Below are 24,652 nucleotides of genomic sequence, written 5' to 3'. Positions count from 1 at the left end.
TTTTATTCGTTAATGCATTAGGCAAACCACAATATAATCCATTCTTTGAAATGTATCATGTTAAAAACCCATACTACGGTATGCAGTCGCTACGGTATGTTATGGATTCTACACTAAAAGCTAACATTGTATAACGTTGTGGCCCTAGTATGATTTAGCTCGTTTTAAGGGAATCGTAATTCTATAAGATTGACAAAAGTAAACTTTGTATCTCATGCGGTCCTTTGTAAAAAAATTGTCTATTTTGGTTTACATGTTTAAAAAACGATTTTCAATTGAAAAATTATTATTTTTTTTTTTTAAATTTAATGTCACAATGATATGTCAATTGCAGTCTTAGGATTTTAGGAAAATCATTTTAAAACAAAAATACAATTTATCAGCGTCTTTCATCCATTATGTCACGGTTGGGCGCACAAACGTTTGACGTCTTTTTCGCAGCTGCAGTCTGGGGGAATTTCTACTGCTCTGTTGTAAATTGATCTTTGGTTGGCTGCATTATCTTAAAACTGATGCCTGACCGCCCTAAACAGACACCGCGTATCGCAATATAATTACTGTTTATTGTCGCGTACAAACTGCAGTGATGTGGTTCTAGTAACCTCCAACGCACCTCATGGAAACGAAAATACGTAATGAATAGCGAAATATAATAATCAAACCGAATTAGGCTACGCTTAATCAGAACCGGAACCTTTTACGCGCTGGCGATTACCCAACAACGTTTATTTATTGCTTTACTACCATAAAAATATAATTATTCGCAAGGATTAGGAAGAATTACAATTTTGAATTTTAACTGGAAAAATTAATTACACAAAAATCGCAAAACTTTTCGCTTGCAATGGTAGAATATAATGGGCAATTATAAAACGAAATCAGTTTTTTTGGTGGTTTTGGAAATTTCGTTTCCTGTTTTAAAAGAACTAAATGAGTTTGCCGCAATCTATTAAGTGGAACATGCACTAATTGTTTTATTAATGCATAGAGCAAAATATTTTCACTTTTAGCCAAAACACACACTTCAAAGAAACATTACAATCTCCATTACCAGGATTATCATTTAAAACGCAAAGGCTGGCATAAGTTATAGGCGAATATTGGACAAGATCCATTATAAGTGTGGTACAACTTTAATATTTGGTACAGCTGTTTGCACTATAATTTCGATAGCAATAATAGGTTTAAAGGAAAATGTTCTGGAAGCTGTCTCGCGCTAATAAATGACAAAGGGGCACTTTGATTGCAGCGAAACAGATTACGTCAAAGCGTTGTATTTTGCTTTAAAACGCCAGAAGCCAGTATGCCAAACAAATACAGACAAAACCAATACGTCTCCCTGGCCATCGGATGTTTTATGCAATTATGGAAACTGTTTAGTATGTTACCATAAGCATTTATATTTCGCAGTATAACCAGTTCATCGAAATGTATAACGTCATCTTGAAATTGTTTGCGCATTCTAAATTTTTATCTTAATAAACAAATACGGAATACGGCAAGAAACGGTCTAATGAATTCTAGACAAAAATCTCACAGTTTTAAGAATGAAATGTAATTTGTTTTGTCTATATTGTTAAAAGCAGTCATCTATTTATACAACGAAGATGATATAATGATTTTATATTCACAAGTAAACAAAACAAAATCTGTTGGGGAATACTATTTACTAGGGTTGCGATATTTTTACATAATCTCTGCTAAACAACATGATGGTTTAAGGGGCATAAAAAGGTCGGAAACGTCATAAGATTTTTAAACTTTAAGAAACTTGCTGTTGTCACGCGAAACAGACCGCAAACAAGCAGCTTAAGTTAAGTGTTTTTGCGCAAAGCGCGAAAATGTTTTTTTTAATTGTTTTTACCATGTTCATTGTTCTTATTTAAAAACGGGTTTTGTTAATTGTGCCTCAAAAGTTTTGAGGGTTTATAATCTGGTACTCATAAAGTTAAACTTTAAAACTAGACATATTCGGCTTTTATCTTTAAAATTTATTGTTATTATGTAATTTTGGTTTATAGGTTCAAAATTATGAGCGGTATTTTTTCGCAATAAAATAGTGTGACGTTAAGTTATTTGAAGCTCTCTACGCCTACCTAGCGACAGTAATATCTAGCAATATATCTCCCTTTTGTAGTGTTCGTCAATATGCTATTTATGTAAATCAAACCGCTAGTAAACCATAAAAATGATACTACGAATCACTTGTTTGTTTTTCAGGCCTAAACAACCCAACAATCAAATTTGAATTTAGATAAAAAAGATGATGAAGAAGGTTGTAGATTTTTGTAGTTTTGGCCCAAGGGTTGGGGTAGCATTTTTTGAAGGGCGTTTGAAAACAAAATTAAGAATATTGTTTTGTTAATGAAATATTTACTCCCGGGTGGAGAATGTCAGTTTTGTCTATCGTTTATCTTTGGTTTCGGGGGAATCAAAAATATTTTTTTAATGGATTGCAGTTTTTTTATTAATAGGGGGGAAATAAGTTTTATTTGGTTTGGGGGGAGGGGGAAAAATCGATAGGAATTTTTGTTTTGTAAAAATATTTGCATCTACGTCAGAAGTGAAGGCAGGAAATTTTCGGCCCATATTTGTTTTTGCTTGCAGAAACAAGACAACAGAAAGTACAACTTAATGTAAAGCGTAAAACGAATAAACCAAAGTATAATACGTAATACTACAAAAACTATCCTGGTAAAGAACTTTATTTATAATGACCCAATTATTGAATCACCGATGAAAATAAGGCCCTGAAAAATACCCCATGACAAAATATACAACAACCGCAACCCCGTCTAGTTCTTTTATAGTTTTTTTGGTTTGTTTCAGACCGTTTTTTGTCCAGAGTTTTACAGGAAAACTATAATTTGGAAAGAATTCAAATGTCCATACAAGATGGAGGCGTATATGTAGATGAGCCTTTAAGGGTTTAGAAGTCTATTTACCTAGGGGCCTTCAGCTGGGGGTAGAAATTGGAAACAAAATATGACGTCATCGTAAAATTGGTTTTAGCTCTGTACTCCTACCTTGCGGTGGCAATATTTCCTAAAATAAGGATCTGGTTAAAACGACACCGGTTATACAGACTGTCTCGCGTTAATACGCGATAAAGGAAAACAGATTCTGCTAAGGGAGTACATTCTGCTTTGGGACGCCAGACTCAAGTATGGCAATACTTACAGCCGAAACTCAAACATATTTCCTACCATCGGCTGTTATATGCAATTATGAAAACTGTCCATTATGTTTTTATAGACCTTTATATTTGTGTATTTTAAGTTTAATCAATAATACATTAAGCATAACACAATATAATAAATTCATAATATTTTTGAAATTAATCTATCACATCACTTTAAAAAACCCGTACTACGTATGTAGGTATGTAGAGGCTACGGTTTGTATGGATTTACACTAAAAGCTAACCTTGTATAACCTTGTAGCCCTAGTACAACGGTGTCCTGCGGCCGTAGATGAAAAATTGTGCGGCCGTTAACACGTATTTTAATAAGCATGTGTTGGCGGCCGTGACCGTGCTGGCATGCGTTAATGGTTGATATGATAAATGGAGATTAGAATTTTTTACGACTTAAGGGACTGCAGTTAAATCAGTGAGCTAGGCTCTTCGCAACATTCTCCGTGAACAGAATTCTTATGTGCGCTAAAAAAACCTGATTTCATTGATTGATTGATGCACAAAGAAATCAGTGTATGACAGGGGTAGGCAACCTACGGCCCGCGGACCGGATCGGCTCGCTAATGTAATTCATCCGGCCCGCGGCCTCTTTGGACAAACTAAACACGAGTCCATTACAAATACTTTTTGACTATTTTAACTATAGGTAACTGCGTAACATTTTTCGCGCTTCGCGCGAATGATATTTCTACGTCCGCTTCGTTTAGGTTTGAGGCTGTCTTTTGAACTGTGGTGGCAGTGGCCATTTTTACGTGTTTAATTAATCGATTTAAGTAATTAACGAACAACAGAAACATGCGCCCTTTATTATTTCTTGTCTAATTATCAAAATTGTCATAACGCATCCTTACCAAAAACATCCTGTTGTATATTTATCAAATATTTTATGATTTGTCACTTTTTTTACGCCTTTTACCAAACACTCGCTGTCATTATGAGAACAAAGCATTCGGCTGTTTCACACATGATAAATGTTATATCGTGACGCATATCCTTCCTTATATTGTACTAGAGTGTTCGACCTTAAATCGCCGCTTTGAGAATTGGCACATAAGCCGCATCTCAAAACAATGATTGAAATTGTGTTTACAGTTAGAAGCCGCTTTTCGTGTACTAATATGGTCAGATTCTAACTTCCTTGTAGGAGATAAGTTGAGAGAGAAAGGCGATAAGCCAACACCCGTGTGACGAAATTAATATTAGATAATGTAACAATTTGCCGTGTCATTGCTGCGTCATAATCTTTTTCTCGCACAGAAAATTTCTCTTCTAAGTTTTGTGTATAAAAAGGATTGCTTACAAAAATAAAATGTCCAGTTCTCAGGATCAGCTTGCCGGGATTAGCCGGTTTGCCCATAATAGCCAACACAAACTTTGTTGATTTGTAATCAGACAACAGCAAAACTTATTGAAGCAATAGCGAGGTTGATTGCCGAGGCAAATTAGTTTAATGAGACTTGCAATTAAATCCGCATGCCTCAGAACTAGATCAGCACTTTTTTACTGTTGAACAGTGGAATGCTGACAAATGGGTTGCGGACAAACGGAAACCGTATTCAAAAATATTGTACATATACTTTTAGTTTGTTTTTTTTATTTTTAGCAATGTAATAAAAACTTGCACGAAATTTAAAACAAATGTCAGTATAGAAAAAAAAATGCTAAAATTGGAACTTTGAGACAGGTTTAAAATTAGACGGTTTTTTTATAGGCCAGCCAGACATTCGTCTATCATTGCTGGTCATTAGATTGGCTAAGAGCATTAGAGCAGTGGTGGATCCAGAGGGGGCACCTGGCCATGTCCCAAAAAATATTACGTTTGACAAATTTCAATGCAAACACACTTTTTTCGCGCTTCGCGCGAACTTCTTCTATCTGTTTTATTGTATTTTAGTCCCTTTGAAGTAAATCCGTTAATATCAAAAGTGTTATTTATATCATGGCATATTGCGCCGCATTACTAATAAAATCCAATTCTTACATAAATGCTTGTGTTTATAACAATATGCGATTATTTTATGTGCCTAAGCCCATTTCGATTAAATTGAAAGTTTTGCCAAATCCAAACCTAATAAACGCACTTTTTTTCGCGCTTCGCGCGATCAAACTGCATTTAGGCTCCATATTTTTTCCACCAGTTCGTTAGACAACAAAACATCTTTTTAAGATTAATTATGTTATGCCGTTACGATTTGACAACTTTTCGAGTCACCCCTAAAAAAATTTAACTTGTGGCCTTGAGGAAAATAAGACTGTCAATGCGGCCGCCAAGCGCTAAAAGGTTGGACACCCCTGCCCTAGTATGATTTAGCTCGTTTAAGGGAATCGTTACGCAATTCTATAACATTTACAAAATTCAACATTCTATCTCATGCGGCCCTTTTCAACAAACTTGCCTATTCTGGTTCAAATGTTTATTTAGGGAAATAAGAGGAAAAGGATTTTCAAATGTAATATCATCATGATTTGTCAATTGCACTCTTGGGATTTTAGGAAAATCATTTTTAAAATAATGATACAACTTATAAGCGTCTTTCATCCATTATGTCACAGTTGGGCGCACAAACGTTTGACGTGTATATCGCAGCTACAGTCTGGGGGAGTAGTTTCTACTGCTTTGTTGCGAAATGATCTTTGGTTGGCTGTAAAATCTAGAAACTGATGTCAGGCCGCCCTAAACAGACACCGCGTAACGCAATCTGATTTCTGTTTAATGTCGCGTACAAACTGCAGTGATGTGGTTCTAGTGACCTCCACTGCAGACAGGAGAACGAAAATACGTAATGAATAGTAAAACATACTAAACGAAAAGAATTAGGCTACGCTTAATCAAAACCGGAAACTTTTACGCGCTTGCAATTACACAACAACGTTTATTTATTGATTCGTAAGGATTAGGAAGGATTAAAATTTTGAACTTTAACTGGAAAAATTAATTACCCCAAAACTGCAAAACTTTTCGCTTGCAATGGTAGAATATATTGGGCAATTATAAAACGAATTCAGTCTTTGAATATGATGCCACCATTGTTTGTTGTATTTGAAATTTCGTTAAAGCACCAACAGGTTTAACGACGAAACCTAGTCGATATCAGGCCCTGTAATAAAGAAGTCCTGACAAAACAGAACCTATCTACTGGGTTAAGCATGTGTTCTTGTTTCAAAAGAACTAAACGAGTTTACCACAATTTTACAAGTGGAACATGCACTAAATGTTTTATAAATGTACAGAGCAAAATATTTACACTTTTAGCCAAAACACGCACTTCAAAGAAACATTACAATCTCCATTACTAGGATTAACATTTAAAACGCAAAGGCCTGGCATAATAAGTTATGTCAAATGTCGAATATTGGATAAGATCATATAAGTGTGTAGTATACAATTTCAACATTGTGTACAGCTTTTTGAACTATAATTTCGATAGCCATAATAGGTTAAAAGGAAAAGGTTGTGGAGGCTGTCTCGCGCTAATAAATGACAAAGGGGCACTTTGATTGCAGCAAAACAGATTACGTCAAAGCGTTGTGTTTTGCTTTAAACCGCCATCAGTATCCCAAACAAATACAGACAAACCCTAAACGACTAAACGTATCCCTAGCTATCGGATGTTATATGTAATTACGAAAACTGTTTAATATGTTTCCATAAGCCTTTATATTTCGCAGTATAACCAGTTCATCGGAATGCATAACGTCACATTAAAATTGGGTGCGCAATCTAATTTTTTATCTGAATAAACAAATGCAGAATACGGTAAGAAACATTCTAATTAATTCTAGACTAAAATCTCACAGTTAAAGAAAAAATGTAATTGACGAAACTCCGCAATGATTTTGACATGATGGTAAAATCAATCATCCATTTATATAATGAAGATGATAAATGATTTTTTATTCACATGTCAACAAAACAAAATCTGTCGTGGAATACTATTTACTAGGGTTGCAACATTTTTTACATAATTTCTGATAAACAAAACGATGGTTTAAGGGACATGAAAAGGCCGGAAACGTCAGAACGTTTTAAATTTTTAAGAAACTCAAATTAATACAAAAAGTTGATTTATAAAAAAACTGTTGGTTTTACTTAATTCTAATTTAGATAAAAAAATGATTAACAATCTTGTAGATTTTTGTGGTTTGGGCCCAAGGGTTGGGGATGCATTTTTTTGAAAGGGGTTTGAAAAAAAATACAGATTTGAACTCTGTTTCAACAGTGATTGCTCGGACCAAGGAATGGTAAAAATTTACTGAGTAAAATTGGCAAAAGTATAGCAACCATAGACGTTAAATCATTTAAAGAGAATGATAATATTTGCTTTTTAAATATGCTAGCTGGCCAAAATGTAATAACATGACCGTACGCATTATCTACGTAAATTACATTGATCAAATGCATGTTTAGATCATTCCCCAAAATCTACGCCATATTTGAACCCCTTTCGCATCAAAGGCTTAAGTTAAGTGGGGAAATTTTCGGCCCATATCTGTTTTTGCTTGCAGAAACAAGTTAAGGAAAATAAAAAACAAAATATAAAATTTATAATATAAAATACACAATACAAAATATTAAAAAACAAAAAATAAAAATATTAAAAAATAAAAATATTAAAAAATAAAAAATAAAAATATTAAAAAATAAAAATTGAAAAAAAAAATTAAAAATTAAAATTAGAAAAAATAACACTAAACCTTGAAAATATACCCCCTGACAAAACATACAACATCCGCACCCCCGTCTAGTTAAATCTGTTATAAGTAGGGCGATTCTTTTTTGACTTTCAAAATTTTGTCAAAATTTATACGTTAGCTCAAAATTTATCAAAACATTTTTAACCCAAAATCGAAAAATATGCACATAAATCGTTTACAAAATGAAAAAAAAAAAAACTAGTTTTAATTTATATTCAACGTCATTTTAACCGTATTATATATTCATTAGAGCAATATACGGTTTAAAAAACGTGTGAATAACGACGCCTATAGGCTATTTAAATCAATGTATTTCTAACAGTTCAAAATTTGTTCAAAATAAATTATTTGCAGGTCAAAATTTGTCAAAATTTTAATTTTTCGGGCCAAATTTTCTTAATATTTAGGTCAAAAAATAATCGCCCTAGTTATAAGTGATTAAAACAATGCTATTTCATGTAAATTATGGTTTGAACAATAAACATAATGAAAATGACTAATAGGCCCCTGACTGCTATACAGCCCTAGGTCTATGAAAACCTTCATCCGGCCCTGCTAGTTGAAAGTCGGCTCGGGGATAGAAAAATAACACTAACTAACATTTATGGCCCAAATGTTGACAGTCCAACATTCTTTGACAGCGTATTTTCTAACTTAATGACACCAAGGAACCCTGATCTAATAATAGGTGGCGATTTTAACGTTATCCTCAAGGAAAAATTAGATAAGAGTACAGGGCCACAGCAGGCAAACCGCAACTCACGCTATACTATAAGAGCGCATATGAAAACACTATAGGCTTACATAACGGGTTTCGTGTCTTGCACCAAACAAGAAGGTAGCAACTCGTATAGATTTGTTCCTGGTTTCCCAAACTTTTATGTGTGATATCTTGACCACCGACATCGTCCAGAAAATTATGTCAGACCACAAAACTGTGACAATCTCTATTAAATTAGCTGCAAGTCTGCACGGAACAGGTTGTTGGAAGCTTAACAATAGTTTGTTGGATAAAAAGTACATTACGGTAATTCGACCCACAATTAAAGATTATATCATTACCAACCCAAAATGTCATGTCCACCCATGTTAGGTGGGGGGGTGCTTTAGAAGCAGTTACGTTGGGTTTCAATTAAATATACCCCTAAGATAAAGATCAAAGTCAGATAAAAGAAAGCTAGCAATTTACTTTGAACAGCTTTACAAGTGTTACGTGTTTATCAACACTTAAACACCCAAATTAATTAATTGCCATAAGCCAAATCTTAGAGTTCATTAAGTTATCTTACGAATTTTTAAATAGGGCTTTAGATTACGCGTTTCAGCTTTCGTTTGCCAAATATGTTCTTCAGTTACATAATAGCATATTTGGTGTTGCAAAGTTTTCCGTATTGTTGTGTGTAAAATTCCTGTGTTTTCCTGCTTCAGTTCGCCTCGTTTTAAACTTGACATGTAACCTTTAATCTCGTAATCTATAACTGTCAGTCTTGCAGGCGGTGTTCTCACGTTCTGCAACACAAGCACCCGATCCGTTAGAAATCAGTGCATTTCTAAGCAAAAAGGTCTACGACAATCAGGGCATCCAATGGCAGAAAATTCTAGACTTTTAGACCTTGAGGTCCTGGCAATGCACTGATTTGGACCTTTAGGTAAACTCCCGGCGAAGATAAATTAAATATATTCATTAAAAGTTCAGAAAAGATAACAAAAAATATGAGATAGGATTAATAACACTTGACCCACCTAAACCCTAACGCTAACCCGAATCCTAACCCAAATAATGTGCGTTATTTTAATAATTCTTTAAATGCTGGGGAAAAAAGCCCAAACTCGGATGGTTTCTCGTCCATTGTATTTAAGATTATTACGTCACAAATTGAGGTATTGGGGCCTGAAGCGTTATAATTATTAAATTATCGCACATTATTTGGATTAGGGCGCTGGTTAGCGTTTGGGTTTGGTTGGGTCAAGTATTGTTAAACTTAATCTTCTTATACACATTTGTTAATGCAAATTAGTGCATTGTCCAAGACCTCAAAGTCTAAAAGTCGAACTTTTTGATCCTTTGAATGCACTGATTGTCGTAGACCTTTTTGCTTAGAACTGCACTGATTTCTGACGGATGGGGTGACACAAGCCACTTGTTTTGCTGGCGTCTGACTCCCGCTGCAAATTGGCCTTAGAATGGCCTCTGTAATGCCTAAGCCATGTTTTAGAGTGCCGGCCAGTCTTATTGGCCAAATATGACGTAACTTTCGTGTTCTTTTTTTTCCTACGTATTGGCTATATACATGTCGTTTCTTAGCGGCTTTGAGCTTTTCTCTAGAGAAGTCTTTTTTAGTTTTAGCCGACAGTCGCTGCAATAGGCGGTGGCTGTCTGTCTCACATTAACTTGAAAATAACGTTCACTAATGCTATTTGATAACGTTTTAATTCGTTGTAACAATATACTTTTGATTGGAATTTTAGTTGTGGTTATGACAGGTAGCATATCTGACCAGAAGCCTTTGCAAACAACAAGAACTCGCGCGGTTGCGTCCCGCCGGGCAACTGTATGGGGTCAGGGGCCAGGCCCCAGTGCACAGGTCGCGGCGGGGGCGCAACACAAGACAAACAACAATACATACTCACGGCCCGCATTTGAATCACGGTTAGCAAGAATAAATCTTCTGCAACTAAAAAACGGAACAGTTTACCGCAATTAGCGAAGTGCCTACAACGGCACATGAACGACATACGGCGGTCCTTTCTATAAACCGAATACTTTGAAACAACCTGAACCGTAACCTATTACCTAACCCGTCAAAAGAGCGGTTTACTCCAGCATGACGTTTTGTATTTTACAGAGTCAAGTTTAATTTTTTTATGAAACGTTACCTTTCTAGGAAATCCAATAGAAGCTGCGATTTTATTACGTCACGAAACTTGAGATTAAATACGAGGTACAATTTTATTTTTGCTGGATTTATTGACTCACATTTTTTGGTTTAAAGCAACAAGTATGTATCCCAACCGACTTATATACTGGCTTGAAAATAAATTTAGTTTAACCGGAACTTTTAAATTTCTCCGAACCGATACTAATTAATCCGGATTTCGAAGAAATCCTTAAATCCGAACAGAACCTGAACCGGAAATGCCAAACGGTTTGCCTCGGTGACTTGAAGACAGCTGCATGCCGATTTTAATGTCCTATAAGCAGGGTTACCATCTGCTCAGACCAGAAAATAAGTACGCTAAACCCCCAAAATAAGCACGCTACTGATGACCAGGGCAAGATCCAGGATTCCGGGGGTAGAATCCAAGCTTTTAGGAATACCGTCATAAAATAAAAATAAAAACTTTTATTTAAGAGACCTGGCGCCTTGGGTCCGGGCATTTTGCTTGTAATAAAATTTAGGCTAGGGGCATTTTGCTTTGTAATAAAGTTTTGCTTGTAATAAAATTATTTCCTTGAATGGTTTGCTGTAATTCCAAACTTTTTGTGTCTTTTCGTAACATTGTGGGCGCTAATTCCTGTTTTTCCATAGCCTCTATAGCTCAGTGTTTCCCAACTTGGGCGCCCCCTTTGGACGTTAAAGAGTTACTGGGGGTGTTGTGAGTTTCTTGATTTAGGGAGCGCCAAACCCACATTATTCATAAAATTTTATCATATCAATAATTATACTACATAAATCACGCTACAGCTACAGTTTTTAGCTACAGGTTTTCAAAACTCAAATGTAGGCTACTGTTTAAGCTTGTATATCGTGGCAGCCAACTAGAAAGACACTAAGTTAGTTGTCTCTTCCTTAACCTACTTTGTTCACTGTCAAGAGACACACGTAACAAATTGACAACGACTTAGGTAAGTTGTACTGTGCAGTGACCGCTATATGCCTACATAAAAAGCAGCATGTGACTCATGATCCATGGTTATCGAAGTCTATGTGGCTCTGCACAATATCGCTTTATAAACGCATAATATTGATTACTGCAGCTTATTACTTTTACAATCTATTGTTATGATGTAATATAATGCATTGTTTTATAATCTGGGTCAAATACCTTGGTAAATATAAATAAATGAAGTTTCTCACACCTCCGTCATAGTGAAATAATTTATAAAAAACACTTTTAGAACTAAAATAAGACAAACTACGCACACAACTCTAAAATAGCCACGTTTCTTAAAATAAGCACATTAGTGTTTTCCTAAACACTGTATTCAAAAATAAGCACAAATCTTAAAAATAAGCACGGTATGGCAACTCTCTGCTTATAAGCCCCAAATTAATGTGATAAAGGTTAAACCAGTGTTCTTCAACCTTATTGTGCAATTTCTTGCAGTTTAAACCTGAAAAGAGTTGTAGCTTTACTACAATGAGGGACAACACACTCTGTAGTTACAGCCTTACAGGTCAACCAATTTCGCTAAAAACATATTCTTAGTACACATAAATCAATAATTCAGTATCTTAATGTATACATTGTTCGTTTTGCCTATTTCACAGTCGGATTTTTTGTTTTTGGCACAATAATACCAAATTTTACATGTAACCACACGTCCTACTTGTGACTTCTGCTCACAAACCAACCTTTCGATATAAAGGGCAGTTTTACGCGTTTATAAAATGAGATTGCCTTTGTCACGCAACAACATTAGTAGAAATTATGATAAAATACGTTTGCCTTTACGTAGTACTTAAAATTGGTAAAAAAAAATCAAGTTTGGAGGGCCGTGGCTACGTGCCTCCACCCCCTGGATCCGCTCATTTATATAGTGCAGGGATGGCGAACCACTGTCCCGCGGGTCACGAAGTGACCCACCACAGTTTTTTAATGACCCACTTGTATCTCAAGAAATACCGAAATGTTATCAATCATTTCCACGAAAGAACGAATAAACAAAAACAGTTCTTCGTTAGATAACACCAGTGTTTTTTTAAGGTGTTTTGGGGGACCGAAACGTACCAAATACGATCTTCAAAATACAGGCCATGTCAATTGTCAACAAGGAGGACAGCAGTTGCTTTAAAAAGCCGTACAACGCTGTGGGACAGTGGGCGACGGGCATCAAATATGCCAAATGATTGCTATCTACTGTTTTATGGTTTAATCTACAAATAGCGTTGAATAATGCAAGTTGTAAGCTAAAAATACATTAAAATATGATTCGAACAAATTAGTTGTTCTGCAAGAAGTGACACGCGTGGCAGTACAGAGCGTCCAAGTGGTGCGAGAACGTAAAAAGGTTGGGAACCCCTGGTCTAATGCATATTGCATCGCAGAAAAAAGTGTTTTTTTTTAAATAGAAATTTGTGAATTACTCAAAAACGGCTAACGCTCAGGGACGTGCGGTCAGGGGAGGCAGTGCCTCTCCTGCCAACATCTGGCAAAGCAAAATGTATATTAAAGAGATGTTTATCACAGAATATATATTATTTGCTAAAGTACAGTACATATTGCATGTTTTTGGGTGCTTTAATTTGAATGGATTCCTGTAGCAGTGACTACAGTGTAGTCCATACTCCTTCTCTCGCAAATTTTACACTTCTATACCTAAAGCGTTATTGTTTCCAATTTCTGTTGCGTTATTCATATAAAGCGTTCAAAATCGTTGAAATACGCGAAAAGAGGCAGTGCCAAGCTGTGCCTCTCTTCAGATCCAAAAAGTTCTATGTACTGCATTATGCGTGCTTTTTTCTTTCCCAATTCTCTCGGAAAACATAATAAACGATTTAGCGAGGATTTGAGGCATGCCTCAAATGTGACGTCCCAGCTATGAAACATTTCTACATTGACTTCTTACAGTGTAAAGGATTGTTTTTTTTTATAACATTTAACTAAAATGGAGGAAAATTTACACTTTCAATCAATCTAAAGTTAGAGTCATAAATAAAGGCAAATCTGTTTCCCATTTAAAAGGTTTGCATCATACGACTGGACAAAAAAATAACACGCAACTTTCAAAGAGATTGGTAAAAAAAGGAGTGGATGTGACTGTCATAGGCTCAGCCACAGAGGCCATGACCCCCTAAAAATTTATAAATATTGCGTACTCCTAATAATATTTGTTTTGCAGTACCACAAAAGTCGATCACAGGCATGCCAGAACTTCAATTGTCATGCACTGTTGCGTCATAAACGATTTAGTTATTATTAAATTCGCTATAGGCTACTTATTGATGTAGTTTTACTTTTTCGTCATTTTGATTTTGCTCTCTGAATGATTTTTTAGTATTGCGCTAAAACTCAGTAAGTTGCTGCTCGAAACATAGGCGTAGCCAGGGGGGCCACAGGGGCCATGGCCTCCCAAAAAAAATTTATAAATTTTTTACTCTTAATAATTTGTTTTGTAGCATTTATGAGCAATGCCGCAACAGTTGATTACAAGCATGCCACACCTTCAATTGTCATGCATTGGTAAGTCACAAACAATGTAGTTATTATGACGTTTGCTATACTTATACATGCAGTTTTACTACTTTTAAGTCATTCTGTCTTTACTCTTTGAATGGTTTGAGAGTTGCGTTAAAACTTAGTCAGTTGCCGCTCGAAACGGTTTGCTATCATATTTATTAGTGTTCTATACGTCAGAATAAACAATGCCGAAAGTTAAACAAGCAAGATTAGACTTATTTTTAAGTCCTGCCAAAAAAAGCAGTCGTCAGAAGGAGTAATTGAGACTACTACGCCAAGTGTGGAAACACTCATTACATCACCTTGTGTGAGTAATTCTATTCCTGAGGATCAACAAACCTATGAAATTGGGAAAACAAACGATGTTGGGTTTGTGATCGAACACCATTCACAACTTTTTTTAGACCATCTCTCTAGGATAGGAGTGGATGTCCAAAAACTTGTTGGACAAGGCTATGACGGCGCATCAACAATGGCAGGTCACGTGAGTGGTGTACAAAAAGTATTCACAATAAGTACCCCCGCGCAATATTTGTGCACTGTGCTTCTCATTGTTTAAACTTGGTCATCAATGACCAAAGTAAAGTTCAAATCATTAGAAGCACCTGTGATATTATCAGGGAGACTACTCGTTTCTCAGAGAGAGCCCTAAAAGGCGCACAAGTTTGGGAATTAACATTCCTCTGTTCTCCCCAACCAGATGGTCCGAGAAGTACAAGAGCATCCGAATCTTTAAATGGAACTTCAAGCGTATACTTGATGCACTTGTATTTTTGATGAGAGAGGCAAGCAGTGAAACAAGGGCAAAGGCGTTTTCTTTAAAATCTGCTTTAGAGAAGTCCAGTGTTACTTACGCCGTGTGTCGGAGTCAGTGTTCCATCTGTAAAGAGCCTTATTTCTTCTCTTCAGAGCGTTCTCGAAGAAGAACGCATGGACTTTAACATTTCGTCGAACATTTATAGTGAATCTTGTGAAGTAGCTGGTATAAAAGAGCTGACAATGCCCAGAGTAGTCGAGGTACAGGTTTATCGTAATAACGTCTGTGCTGAATTGGCTTTACAGTATTTTCATCGTTCAGTATATCTCCCATACATCGATGGTCTGATCTGCTCTCTCAGGGAACGATTCAATGAAAACCCACAGTTTTTCGCTTTGCTATCAATTCTCCCTCCTAATAAACCAATAAAAATAGATGAGATTGAGTGCTTGTACTCTTTGGATAACCTTGATAGCGAAGTAAGCCTGTGGAGATCTTCTTTGGGACCTAAAGTCAACGAAGAATGCTTAAAGGAGCTTTATTTGAGCGCTTAAGATTACCCAAGCGTTAGCGCCGCAATTCAAATTATCATGGCATTACCTGCAACAACCGTTGAGGCTGAGCGGTCTTTTTCGTGTATGAAACGCGTTAAAACATGGTTACGCTCAGCGATGACTTCCGATCGGCTCTCAGATTTATGTGTGCTTCATTGTCACCGTGAAAGGATCAATGAAAAGATCGATCAAGTTGTAACGAGCCTTGCTGGCGGAAAGCGACGAATGGACTTTTAATCGTATAGTGTCATTGCTAATTTGTTAATTGTAAATACTTATTTATCTCTGTGAGGTAACAGCTTCAAGTTATTAAACTGCATGCCAGATCTTCAATTATCATGCATTATTACGTCACAAACGATGTAGTTATATAACGTTTGCTATACAATATGTAGTTTTACTACTTTTAGACAGTTTTTGACTTTTTTTGAGTATTGCGTTAACACTTAGTCAGTTGCTGCTCGAAAAGGTTTGCTAGCATTGTTTTTGTGTTCGTTACAGCAGTTAATACAATGATAAAAGCTAAACAAAAAATTCCAACTTTTTGGCCCCCCAAAAAATTTTCGGCTGGCTTCCCCACTGGCTCGAAACGGTTTGCTAGCGTATTTATTTGTGTTCGATACGCAGTTCATACAATGGCAAAAGCTAAACAACAAAAGTTTAAACTTTTTCCCCAGACCACAGCTCCTTAATTTTTTGGCTGGCTACGCTACCGTAGGCTCTGCTTTAAAAAAATCGCCTTTTCTACTTTCCCTGTTTCTTGTTTTCATTTTTGTAATAAACGTGAAAGCATGCCGCTAATTTTTTTATCTTTGTTGGTACGATACCGTTTTTGTGATTGTTAAAAAAAGGCGTGGCTTAAAATTAGTGCCTTACCATCTAGGAACGTGACCGCACGTCACTGCTAACACTACGCATAAACTGAAGTCATTTTCGGGTTTAGAACGGAAAAAATATTTAAGAGACATAAAAAAAAACAGATAAACAAAAAAAAATTAAAAATTTGTTGTCTTCCTAAATAAAGGTCAAAATACCTGCCTTAATAAGATTTACATTTTTTGGCGGTAATTCGACTGATTATTTAAAAGTATCCTTAAACCCGCAAGTTACACCTCCGCGAACGTCGCAGCTCACCTATCATGATCTCCCGGCACACCGGTTGCGGAGCACTGGGCTACACTACGACTTGCATAGGTTGTCACCAATTAGTTATGCGTGCCTATTGGCAGTTAACAAAGTACGTTTAATGAGGGAACAATGCTGTTATTCCGGGAGCTTGCAGATATTTAAATAGCATGTCGAGTACAAAAAGGTTTGACTATTTAGACTTTAGAGCCTATAAGGGCCCCACATGGACCCCCAAAAGGCCGGTCTTAAGTTATGAATTTAGTGGGTTCAGAATTGGGTCTGTTGACAACCCCAAAATTTCGGTTTAAATATCATGTCGAGTACATCGATCAAACCTATCTTAAATGTTCATGCGAAGGGACATTGAGACGTATGCCGTGCTGCGATGAGCTCCAGCCAGAATACAAGACGAAGGAAGATGTGCTTGAGTGCATACAGTGCGAAAGGTACGCTGTTGTTTGTAATTGTTTTACTGTTAACTCGCTACCTAAGGTTACCATGTGTAAAGCGTGTAGTAATACCCATTGCAGGTATAAGATAGTCAACTGTAGTTGCGGGAAAAAGCATTCCTGTCTTATGGGTCCCAATAAAGCGTTTAGATGTGATTGCGGCATGGAGTACGAGTGGGACATTGATATTGGTGTCGAACGCGTTTAAATACTATTTTTATGTCTTTAAATATTATTTCACACAACGTTCGAGGTTTAAACATTGCTATGAAAAGAAAATCGATTTTTAATTTTTTACGTCGTAAAAAGTGTCATGTTGCCCTTTTGCAGGAAACCCATGGTAGTGCTAAGCACGAAAAGTTATGGGGTATGGAATGGGGGGGGAAGCGTTTTGGGCGCACGGCACCTCAAGCAGTAGAGGGGTGGCAATACTAATCGACAAAAACTTATCCTATTCCGTCTCAGGCACACGGGTAGACCAAGAAGGTCGATACTTAATGGTTGAAATTACAATAAATGCAACCCCAATAGTAATTGTTAATGTTTACGCGCCGAATAAGGACGATCCAGAATTTTTCATCAATTTATTCGACATACTTGACAGCTTTTCCGATGCCCCAATAATCATGGGAGGGGACTTTAATCTAGTTCTGGACAATGTCCTAGATCAAAATGGAAGTAAAAAACATCGTAACCGAAAAGCAAGAGAAAGTATTTTGCAATATATGACACATTACAAACTAACAGATATTTTTCGCCACAAATTTCCAACCGTTAAAAAGTTTTCAAGGCTTCAGAAACTACCAGCGTCATCATCGCGTTTAGATTTCTTTTTAATTGACGGATCTCTCGTCGAAAACGTTAAAAATGTAGACATAGTCCCCGGTATAGTGTCCGACCATAATATGGCAACTCTAGGGGCTGACATTAACCCAGCACCACGCGGTAGAGGCTACTTGAAATTTAATACATCACTATTAAATGACCAGCGTTACAAGGATAAAATAAGAAAGGTAATCACTTATTATAAAGCAGAAAACCATATAGGCGAAAGCGACACACATGTAAGATGGGACGCCTTGAAAGCAGTTGTTCGGGGAGAAACTATTAGATATGCGGCCGAACTAAAACGAGGGCTAAATATTAAGCAAATCGATTTGGAAAAACTGATTGGCGAGACGCAAGACGCTATTTTAAAGAACTCTGAAACAGAATTAGGCCCCTTGCACGAAAAATTGTCCAAACTTAAATCGGAACTCGACCAACTAATGCTGCGCCAAACTAAAAGCGCCATAACGCGAAGTAGGGCTCGCTGGGCAGAGAAGGGCGAGAAAAATACAAAATACTTTTTAAATTTGGAAAAAAGGCATTGCGAAAAAAAAGGTATTAACAGACTTTTTTATAATAACTGACCAAAACAACATTTTGGACGGTCTAGTTGACTTTTACAAGCAACTCTACAAACAAAACGGATATCTATTGAACAAAACCTTAATCGCCTCAAAATTAAAAACACTAAATCTCCCAAAAATTAAGGCAGAACAATCAAAACTATTAGAAGCGGAAACAACAGAAGCGGAATTCTTCACTGCTCTTTGCAATATGGGTAAAAATAAATCCCCTGGGCTAGACGGTTTTCCAGCAGAGTTTTATATCACATTTTGAGACAATATCAAATGCGTCTATATGGCAGCTTGGCGACATACAGTAAATAGAGGTAGGCTATCAGCTTCTCAGTCAGAAGCAGTGGTAACTCTACTTTCAAAAGCTTAGAAAGATCATCTTCAACCGGGAAATTTTAGACCGATAACGCTTTTGAATGTAGACTACAAAATTGCTTCAAAGGTAGTTAACACCAGGATCCGAGGTGTACTAAACGACATTATCTCGCCTGCGCAAAATGGTTTTATTCCAAAACGATACATAGGCACTAATATTCGTCTTTTGTTCGATATCATTGACTGCGCCGACTATTACGATATACCTGGCGCGATACTGTCTTTAGACATGTTCAAGGCCTTTGACACGGTAAACTGGGACTTCATATATACAGCCTTGGCTGCTTTCGGGTTCGGGGACAAGATGATTAAATTGATCGAATGTTTTTACCAAAATCCTTCGTGCGTAATTGTTAACAACAACTTTTTATCAAAATCGTTTAACGTTGAACGTGGCGTACGCCAGGGAGACCCTCTCTCTCCAACTTTATTTGTCCTGTGCATTGAATGCCTTGCCGCTGTGTTAAAACAGGGCCGCCAAAACGGCATCACAATCAATGGCAAAGAATTTAAAGTGTCCCTATTTGCTGACGACACTACAATATTTCTATCGGGTAGTGATCAGGATTTTACAGAAGTCTTTCGGATTATCAACGACTTCGGCGAAATGTCAGGCTGCAAGGTCAACATGTCCAAATCAAACGCCTTTTTTATCGGAACAAATCGTGAAAACTGTCACAAACCCATGGAACAAAGTGGACTTCTATGGCCATCAGGTACTGTCAAATACTTAGGCGTGGAAATTACCACTAGCTCGAGTAACGACGCCGATCTAATTGAAAAAAACTTCACACCACTTCTGAAAAAATTTAAAATCGTATCAAATATTTGGTCCGCGAGGGGTCTCTCTCTTCTCGGAAAAATAACAGTTATCAAGACCCTCATGATTCCAATCTTAACCTTTAAAATGAGTGTTGTCCCGGTTAATATACCCAAATGCTTTATCTCAAAAGTTAAACGAATCCTCTTTACATTCTTATGGGGGTCCAAATGGGAGAGGGTAAAAAGAGAGACTTTGAGTGCGAGTATTGCAAATGGGGGGCAGAAATGATCAATATAGATAATTACTTGTTAGCCTTACATACGAAATGGATCTCTAAACTACTTGACGAAAACGCGGAAGCTGATTGGAAACAAATCGAAGGCCCCTTTATCCAAGGTAACAGATTAGAAGCGCTTCTTAATGGGAACATATGAACAAACAATGCAATCACAAGGCGTATACTTCCTATGCGAACACGTTAGGTTGCGCAATAACGGCGTGCAAACAACTCTTGGAAATTATAGATCCAAAGTCAAACAGACGTCCGCTTTGGCTAAACTAAAAAGTAAAATTCCGCTCAAATGTTTTTTTTATGCCATGACTTATAGATTCCAATATAATTTTTCACCAGGATTTATTGAATAGAAACGGCGAGTATTTACAATATGACACATTAGTAAATAAATTTAACTTTACACCTAACAACACAGATTTTGTCCAATTCATAAAATTAATATCGAGTCTCCCAGAAGAATGGGATTCGGGTAGCGCAACAACGTCCCATTCGTATAGAATCCCAACATTAAAATTATTTATCCAGCAGTATCGGTTTACGAAAAAATACAAACAACAATTCTCTTTCCTCCTAAAGATCAATTAAAATGGCACTGGACCTTAAATTGCGGGAGTACACGTCTGCTATGGGAAAAAATTTACCGCAACCTCTACAATTCAACAATCGAAAACAAACTGAGAAGCTTTCAGATAAAGTTTAACTTGGGCGCAATTGTTACAAATGACTCCCTTTATTCGTTTGGTAAAACCGAATCTAACCAATGTACTTTTTGCAAAAAGGCCACGGAAACCCTGTACCACTTGTTTTATTTGTGTCCTGTTACGTGTCTATACTGGGAAAACGTGAGTGCGTGGTTAAGTACTAAACTCCCAATATCGTGTCTTTTTCCCGCGAGCAATTACTCTTTGGAGTGCACAAAAACGAACCGTGCAAAACATTTGTGAATTGTGTCCTTTTATGCGCGCGATATGTTATTTATCAATGTAAATATGCCGACACTGTCCCGACTATGTTACGCTTTTACTGTTGCTATCTTCTGTGCGAACTTCCGAGCGATATTCGGCTTTAAAAAGAGGAAGTATGACAAAACACAAAAGTAAATGGTCGTTAGCTGCTTGAGAGTGAGGGGGTGAGTCTGATTAATGAGTCATCATTTATATAATTGCAAAGATGAATCGACCACACTCCTTCAAGATTTGAGATGGCCTGTCTTTGTGAGGCCAGACAGGTCCAATTCTTTCCTTTAGTTCAGATACATGAACAGTCAATTTTGCTGTCTCAGTATTTTCTCTCTGCACTAGGCAGTACTGGGTGATACTGGTTCAGTCACAAAAGCACTCGAGTTTGCTGTCTGAGTAAAAGCCGTAAAAGCCCTTTTTATATTGATTGAACACGCTATTTATAGACGAAAATCAGTTAACAAAATTTCTGCGAATAAAGAAAGATTTACGTCATTAATTCTTATAATACTTAACAAAATATCACGTGACAAAAAGGGCGTAACTCAAGCCGTTTTCACAATTCTTTCTGACGCGAAACATACAATTTTACGTCAAAACGCGATTGCGAAACAGCTTCTGACTTCAGTTAAATGACAACAGTTTGAAATCACACGACGGGGGAAACTGATTTATGTTCAGACCGCGGTGTTTTGAAAACATATGCTAAAACGGATGTAAATGCCTTGACGCATAAAAATTGGTGTCAGAAATTTGAATTTTTGCAAATTCGCTGCAAGGATATCGCATCATTAGAATGTGGTTGCAAGAAATCTAGGTAACGGAATTTTACCGAAAACTTTCCGTTTATCGTTTGCACATTGGCTGCAAGAAGAACGCAAAGATTGAAAAGGGTTGCAAAGAATTTAGGCCATAGATTTTTACTGAAATTTTTCCGTTACGACACATCGATTAAAACAAAAATTCTCTGTGTAAACACAATATGACGAAGTGGCTGCTATAAGAGCTTCACTATTTTGATTTGTTTTTCTTGTTCGTTTTTTTCGCTATCTAAAAAAAAAAAAGGACGCATGTTAAAAGTTTTCCGGCGCTCTTTCACTTATGTACGTGAAAAGTTATGCAAAAAACAAAACAAAATAATACCGCATACCACAACGCATATTCATTCGAATTAAGCCTATAGTTAATTATTTTAAAAACAAATTAACTAAAACATCAAAAATGTCTGTTCTTGAACAACTCAAAGGTTTAACCCAAGTCGTGGCTGATACAGGAGACATTCAAGCCATCGCACAGTACAAGCCGGTAGATGCAACAACGAACTCGTCACTATTGCTGGCCGCTTCAAAAATGCCCGAGTACCAATCCCTCGTGGACGATGCGATTAAGCATGGCGTGGCATCTGCAGGTGACATAAATGGGCAAGTGGATGCAGCGATGACAAAACTATTCGTTAACTTTGGAGTTGAAATTTTGAAAACAGTTCCAGGGCGAGTTTCGACCGAAGTTGACGCAAGACTTTCTTTTGATGCCGAGAAATCTGTAGCGAAGGCGCGACAGTTTATTGAACTTTACACAAAAGCTAGCATCTCAAAAGAACGGATTCTCATCAAACTGAGCACAACTTGGGAAGGAATACAAGCAGCAAAAGTATTGGAAGCGGAAGGAATCCATTGCAACATGACGCTTCTATTTTCATTTGCCCAGGCAGTTGCTTGTACAGAGGTGTGTAACACTCATTTCTCCATTTGTTGGCCGAACATTCGACTGGTACGTCAAGAACACTGGACAGAAGGAATACGGATTACTAGAAGACCCAGGTGTTAAAAGTGTGACGAAGATCTACAACTACTACAAGAAGTACGGTTACAAAACTGTGGTTATGGGGGCTTCATTTCGCAACACAAACCAGATCAAGGCTTTGGCGGGATGCGATTTGCTCACAATATCTCCCAAGTTGCTTGCTCTGCTGCAAAATGACGCCGAGAACCTCACTCCACAATTGTCAACAGATAAAGCAAAGTGCTCCGAAGAACCAAAGGTCAGTCTCGATGAGGCTTCGTTCCGGTTCCTGCACAACGAAGACCCGATGGCCGTCGAAAAACTTGCCGAGGGAATCAGGAAGTTTGCAGCCGATGCAATCAAGCTCGAAAACATGATCAGAGAGAAGATTTCAGCTTAAAGGAGAGCAACAGGTTGCAACTTGAAGTTACCTTCAACCTCCAATAATCACTGATTTAAGTTCCTTTTCGTTCTTTCTAAACTTTCTAAATAAAGTTACTATTTGGTAGAAATGTTGTATAAACCGTCCATGACCAAATAAGTTGCCTATAGATGTTTGATGTTTTTTCGAGTAACTTGTCCCACAATAAAGTCGCACCCAAGTTGCATTTTGAGTATTAATAGATCATAAGTAAATGGTGTTTTGGTTTTTAGAATACTGTTTTTTTCAGAATTTGTGTTGAATAAAGGTGATACATTATTGTGTCCACATTTTTGTGAAATGTACGTTGCACATATTGTTACTGCCATTTACTTGCAGTACATTAGTGACCTTCAATTCTTGTTAATACGAACTTTTATTCGCAATTTCCTTCTGACATTCTCAACTTGTATGCGATTATTCAATCAATATATTCACGATAAATATGCACAACGCATATTGTTTGGGTTAGGGTGCGGGTTAGCGTTTGGGTGAGGGTGGGTCAAGTAATATTATGTTTATTATTAATAATAACTGACCCACCCTCAACCAAACACTAACCCAAACAATATGTGTTGTGGTAAGCGGCATTTAAAGAAAGTTTTTTTTTATTAATTTTCACGTACATAAGTGAAAGAGCGCCAGTTTTTCTGCTGGTAAGCGCAAATAAGGAACTCGGGCAACCACAATACCAGATTGGAAACTTTGGATTTTGCGCGGGGGAGACGATTTTGCAGCTGAAAATAGAGTACTATACTGAAAATCGTTAGTTAGACTAAATAGAGCGATTTTTTGCACCTGGCTGAATTTTACGTTGGTTGTAGGCCTACATAAAGTGCGCGGCTATGACCGCGGCCAAGTGGGAAACTGTGTGCGGGTGATAAACTCCCGAGCAGGCCTTACATTCCAACCTGGCGACAATAGGTTTGGTAATGTATTTTTTCTTTAGATCATACAAAAACGACAAGTTTAAGTTTTGCTATGTTGCCGAATAACCGGGATTATAAAAAAATTCCTGAGATTCGGGATCCTTATTTCGCGGGAATTTTCCATCGAAACATTCTCCGAGAGGAACCAAACCAACCCTAATAGATACCCCTATAAGTCAATTGCGGCACTGGTCTAGTTTTTGCAACTGGCTTTGTTACTGTAAAAACAGTGGTAAAATTTTAAACCAGCGCCAAATTATAATTTGGTCAGTTTTGTCTTGAGTTGAGAATTTACCGAATGTAGGTGTGTAGTTACGTTTAAGAAGGCGCTGACTCTTTATGCGAGAGCCGACGGCTGCCCAAGTCGCTTACACGTCCTTGTATCTGACTCAAAAGAAACAGGCCGCTAAAATACCTGTCCTTAACTTCTTGAACTCTAGACAAGGTCACTTCACTCAGCAGATATTGCCCTTTGAGTATATTCACAAATCTCAGAAACACACGATATAACAAAGCAGTGACTCAGGCCGCTATAGTTTTATTC

At 37.0% G+C, this 24,652-nt stretch overlaps 1 pseudogene; it reads left to right on the top strand.

The window, feature by feature from the left end:
* The first annotated feature begins 22,185 nt into the window (after window positions 1-22,185).
* LOC146140532 (transaldolase pseudogene) lies at window positions 22,186-23,158 on the top strand (annotated as a pseudogene).
* Window positions 23,159-24,652: the final 1,494 nt, after the last annotated feature.

Source organism: Ascidiella aspersa, chromosome 6, assembly GCF_963924565.1.
Source record: "Ascidiella aspersa chromosome 6, kaAscAspe10.2, whole genome shotgun sequence".
NCBI lineage: Eukaryota > Metazoa > Chordata > Ascidiacea > Phlebobranchia > Ascidiidae > Ascidiella > Ascidiella aspersa.
Note: the sequence above shows the minus strand (reverse complement) of the source record. Positions and strands in the feature narration are given on the sequence as shown.